The sequence below is a fragment of the Stenella coeruleoalba genome, assembly GCF_951394435.1.
Source record: "Stenella coeruleoalba genome assembly, chromosome: 15".
Classification (NCBI taxonomy): Eukaryota; Metazoa; Chordata; class Mammalia; order Artiodactyla; family Delphinidae; genus Stenella; species Stenella coeruleoalba.
In genome coordinates, this window is record NC_137161.1 from 30,419,565 (window position 1) to 30,425,564 (window position 6,000).

Sequence of the window (6,000 nt, forward strand, 5' to 3'; positions counted from 1 at the left end):
AATTTGAATGTTGGTGTGTTTAGTATTGTCCCAGAGGTCTCTGAGATTGTCTTCAATTCTTTTCATTCTTTTTTCTTTATTCTGCTCCTTGGCAGTTATTTCCACCACTATGTCTTCCAGCTCACTTGTTCGTTCTTCTGCCTCAGTTATTGTTACTGATTCCTTCTAGTGTATTTTTCATTTCAGTTATTATGTTGTTCATCTCTGTTTTTTATTCCTTAGTTCTAGATCTTTGTTAAACATTTCTTGTATTTTGTCCATCTGTGCCTCCATTCTATTTCTGAGATTCTGGATCATCTTTGCTATTATTACTCTGAATTCTTTTTCAGGTAGATTGCTTATTTCCTCTTCATTTATTTGGTCTTGTAGGTTTTTACCTTGCTCCTTCATCTGTGACATATTTTTTACCATCTCATTGTTTTTTCTTTTAATGTGTGAGATTGTGTTCCTGTCCTACTGGTTGGTTGACCTGAGGCTTCCAACACTGGAGTTTGTAGGCTGTTGGGTAGAGCTGGGTCTTGGTGCTGAGGTGAGAAACTCCGTGAGACCTCACTCTGATGAATATTCCTTGGGGTCTGAGGTTCTCTGTTAGTCCAGTGGTTCAGACTCAGTGTTCCCACCACAGGAGCATCACCCCAACCCGAGGCTCATGACAAGATCCCACAAGCTGCCTGGGGTGGCAAAAAAAAAAAAAAAAAAAAAAAAAAAAAGAACAATAACAAAGTAAAAAATAAAATTAAACTAAGAAACCAACAGATATGTTAGGAAGAATATAAAAATAAAAATATGGATGAATAACCAGAAGGTACATCAGTACCACAATAGTAAAATAGAGGAGGAGGGAAAAGAAAAAAAAAGGTGTGTGTGTGGGGTAAAGGCCTTGGCTGCTGAGGGTGGGGCCTAAGCAAGGGCGAGGTTTGGGCTGTGGGCGGGACCAATTCTCAGGACCCACAGGGCTGGAAAATGTCATGGGGGCTGTGGGGGGTGGGGCTTAGGCTCAAGGAACAGAAGGTGCCCAGGCGTGCCTCCCACCTGGGAGCCCAGCAGGCTTCTTGGGCTCGAGGGCAGGGGACCTCACCTGGGAGCCCAGCAGGCTTCTTGGGCTAGAGTGGGCAGGGCAAATGACCTCCTGTTCTTTCCTGCTCCTCCAGTCTGGGAGGGCCCCTCCTGCCTGACTCTCCTGATCTCCCCTCAGCCTCCCTCCAATGCCCCCAAGGACACATGTGGTCTGGAGGGGGTTTGGAGGGCAGGGGACTGGCCTGGGAGCTCAGCAGTCTCCCTGGGCCGAGTGGGCTGAGCAATAGCCCTCTGCTCCTCTCCTGCTCCTCTTGGATGGCTCCTCCAGCCTGCCTCTCCTGATCTCCCCAGCCTCCTTCTTATGTCCCTGGACCCACACAACATGGATGGGGCTTTGGAGGGGTGGGGTACCAGCTTGGGAGCTCAGCAGACTCCCTGGCCAGAGTGGGCCAGACGATTACCCTCCACTTCTCTCCAGCTCTTCCTGGAGAGTCCCTCTCACCTGTCTCTCCTGATCTCCCCAGCCTCAGGGGTGCCAATCCTGTCTGGCCTCCACTTCCCCTCCCCCCTCAGTCTCCCTGCATCCTACCCATTCACTTTGGGTTTCCTCCCATCTCCTTGGGCATCAGAGTCCTTCACCAGTGGCTGGCATGCACCCTAGGTGTGGGGAGATGCTAACTCCACATCTTCCCATACCACCATCTTGACTCCACCTCTCTTTTACTATTTTCTAATTCGAATGTTTGTTTTTTCAACTGTTGAGGTTTCTTAAAATATTTATTTATTTTTATTTATTTGGCTGCACCGGGTCTTAGTTGTTGCAAATGGAATCTTCATTGCCATGTGTAGGATCTTTTTTGTGACATGTGGGATTTTTTTTTTTTTCAGTTGCAGCATGCACGTGGGATCTAGTTCCCTGACCAAGGATCAAACCTGGGCCCCCTGCATTGGGAGCATGGAGTCTTAACCACTGGACAACGAGGGAAGTCCCTTAACTATTGAGTTTTGAGCAATTTTTATAGATTCTGGTGTGTATCCTTTGTTACATCATTTGCAGAGAAAAAATCTTGATGAAGTCCAGTTTATTGATTTTATGGATTATGATTTTAGTGACATATCTAAGAACTCTTTGGTCATCTGCCCTAGGTCCTGATGATTTTCTCCTCTAAAAGTTTTATAGTTCTACATTTAAATCTGTGATCCATTTTGAGGTACTCTTTTGTGTTAAGTGTGAGGTTCAGGTCTAGGTTCATACTTTCGCCCATGAATATCCAATTGCTCTAGCACCATGTGTTGACAAGACTCCACTGAATACCTCAGATCACTTGGCAGTGCTTATGTGGGGCTATTTCTGGCTTCTCTATTCTGTTCCATTGATCTATGTGTCTATCTCTCCACCAATAACAGACTCTCTTGATTACTGTAGCTATACAGCAGGCCTTAATATTGAGTAGAATTGATTCTTCTCACTTTATTATTCTTTTTCAAAATTGTTATTTCCTTTCCACATAAATTTGAGGATAATCTTGTCTACATAAAAAACATCTTGCTAGGATTTTAATAGGAATTATATTAAACTCATATCAATCTGGGGACAATTGACTTCTTTACTATAGTGAATTTTCCAGTCCATGAACACATTATCTCTCTCCATTTATTTAGTTTTTCTTGATTTCCTCTTCAGTCAATGTTTTGTAGTTTTAAAAATTCAAGCCCTGTACATGGTTTTTAAAAAAATTTATATGTAAAAATCTCATTTTTTCCCCTAGCAGTTGTAAATGGTATTGTATTTTTCAGCTTTATTGAGATATGATTGACAAATAAAAATGGTATGTATTTAGGTTGTACAACATTTGTTAAAGGTGTACAACATGATGTTTTAATAATATATATACATTGTGACATAATTACCACAATCAAGTTAATTAACACATCCAGCACCTCATGTAGTTACTGTTTTTTTGTGTGTGGTGGGAACATTTAGAATATACTCTCAACAAATTTCAAGTATACGATACAGTATTACTACCTATAATCACCATGCTGTAAATTAGATCCCCAGAGCTTATTAAACTTATTACTGAAAGTTTGTATCCTTTGACCAACATCTTCCCAAATTGCCTATCTCTACCCTCCATACCCCCTGACAAACACATTTCTACTCTCTGGTTCTATGAGTTTGACTTATTAAATTTATTTATTTATGGCTGTGTTGGGTCTTCATTTCTGTGCCTGGGCTTTCTCCAGTTGCGGCAAACAGGGACCACTCTTCATCGCAGTGCGTGGGCCTCTCACTATCGCAGCCTCTTGTTGTTGCGGAGCACAGGTTCCAGACGCGCAGGCTCGGTAATTGTGGCTCACGGGCCCAGTTGCTCCGTGGCATGTGGGATCTTTCCAGGCCAGGGCTCGAACCCGCGTCCCCTGCATTGGCAGGCAGATTCTCAACCAGTGCGCCACCAAGGACGCCCGAGTTTGACTTTTTAAAACTCTAAGTGTTAAGTTAGATAGTACAGTGTTTGTCTTTCTCTGTCTGGCTTATTTCACTTAGCATAAAGTCTTCTAGTTTCATTCATGTTGCAAATGGTAGGATTTCTTTCATTTTTATGGCTGACTGATATCCCATTGTTTATAAATACCACATTTTCTTAATCCATTCATTTGTCAATGGACAGTTAGGTTATTTCTGTATCTTGACTATGTAAATAGTGCTGCAATGAACACGGGAGTGCAGTTATCGCTTCGAGATACAGATTTCACATCCTTTGGATATATACTCAGAAGTGAGATTGCTGGATCATATGGTAGTTCAATTTTTAACTTTTTGAGGAAACTCCACACTGTTTTCCATAGTGGCTATAACAATTTTCATTCTCATCAACAGTGCACAAAATTTCCATTTTCCCCACACCCTTGCCAATACTTGTTATCTCTTGTCTTTATTATTTTTTTATAATAGTCATCTTAATAGGTGTGAGGTGATATCTCATTGTGATTTTGATTTGCATTTTCCTGATGATTAGTGATGAATACGTTTTCATATACCTGTTGGTCATTTGTATAACTTTTTTGGGAAAATGTCTCTTCAGGCTCTTTTTCCCTTTTTAAAAAATTGGGTTGTTTTTGTTTTGATATTACAATCTAAGTGTCCATCAACAGATGAATGGATAAAGAAGATGTGGCACATATACATAATGGAATATTACTCAACCATGAAAAGAAACGAAATTGAACTATTTGTAGTGAGGTGTATGGACCTAGAGTCTGTCATACAGAGTGAAGTAAGTCAGAAAGAGAAAAACACACACATATATATACATATGGAATCTAAAAAAAAAAGGTTCTGAAGAACCTAGGGGCAGGACAGGAATAAAGACGCAGATGTAGAGAATGGGCTTCAGGACATGGGGAGGGGGAAGGGTAAGCTAGGACGGAGTGAGAGAGTGGCATTGACATATATACACTACCAAATGTAAAATAGCTAGCTAGTGGGAAGCAGCTGCATAACACAGGGAGATCAGCTCAGTGCTTTGTGACCACATAGAAGGGTGGGATAGGGAGGGTGGGAGGAAGACACAAGAGGGAAGGGATATGGGGATATATGTATACATGTGGCTGATTCAGTTTGTTGTGCAGTGGAGACTGGCACAGCATTGTGGGGCAATTATACTCCAATAAAGATGTTAAAAAAAAAACAAAACCAAACAATGAATTCCTGCCATTTGCAACAACATGGATGGACCCCAAGGTCATTATGCTAGGTGAAATAAGTCAGATAGAGAAAGGCAAATACTGTGTTATTTCTCTTATATGTGGAATGTTAAAAAAAAAAAAAAAGCAAAACAAAACCGAAACAAAAAACCAAACTGAAAGATATGGAGAATAGATTGGTAATGTCCAGAGGTGGGCAGTAGGTGATAGGAGAAGTGGGTGAAGGGGATCAAAAGGTAAGAAAAGAAAACATGGTTTCCAACCTGGGTTTCCTTCCAAGGGACGTTGGGAATGGTGGGGATGTTGGGCAGATGGGGCTCTGGATTCTCCACATCTGTTCCAACCAGAGCAGTTCTACCTGTATCTTTTTTATATATTGAAAATAAGCTTTTTTTCAAGAAAGGATTCTGAATTACAAATAGAAATAGAAAGTCACTGGGGAAAACTTGTTATTCTGGCACACAGGGACCCCCACAATCTGGTCTTAATTTTTTCTAGTACTTCCTCACTACTCTTTTTCACAAAGTTTTGCTTAGGTCTGAGTAACTTAATCATTACTTTTGGGCAATCCTTCTTATATCTCATCTCTATCCATTTAGTTAAGCAATTCTAGTAATGAATACTGATTCTGTATCAGCCAGTGTACTATACATTTTATCATATTATAAAACATTATCTCATCTATTATTAATGATAACTTTATGATATAGGTGCTAACGATTATTACCATTTTACAGATAAGGCTTAGAGAAATTAAGAAACTTGGTTAGAGCCACACAACTAATAGGTGGCAGAGCTCAAGGAAAAGGACTTGAGCCCAGGCTTATCTGACTTCAAAGTCCGATGATTATATGTGTTGCCTGACAGCTTTCTCTTCTCCTATACAATACTGCTTTTTTTTTTTTTTGGTCTATCTCTTCCAAGAAATCTTCTGACTTCTATATCCCGTAATATCTTCCCTTCCATGAACTTCTCAAGAATTACTACCTATTCCATTCATTTGATAATTACCACATACACGTATACTGTCTGCTATATTTTTAGGGGCAAATGTTTTGTTTTTCCAATACATTCTCTAAGGGCATGGAGATTAAAAAGAAAGAAATATGATTGATTTTTGTGTGTTGATCTTGTATCCTGTGACCTTGCTGAACTCATTTGCTGGTTCCGGAAGTTTGTTTTGTTTTTGTTTTGTTTTTTTGTAGATCCCTTGGGATTTTCTACATAGGGAATCATGTAATCTGCAAATAGAGGACAGTTTTATTTCTTTCTTTC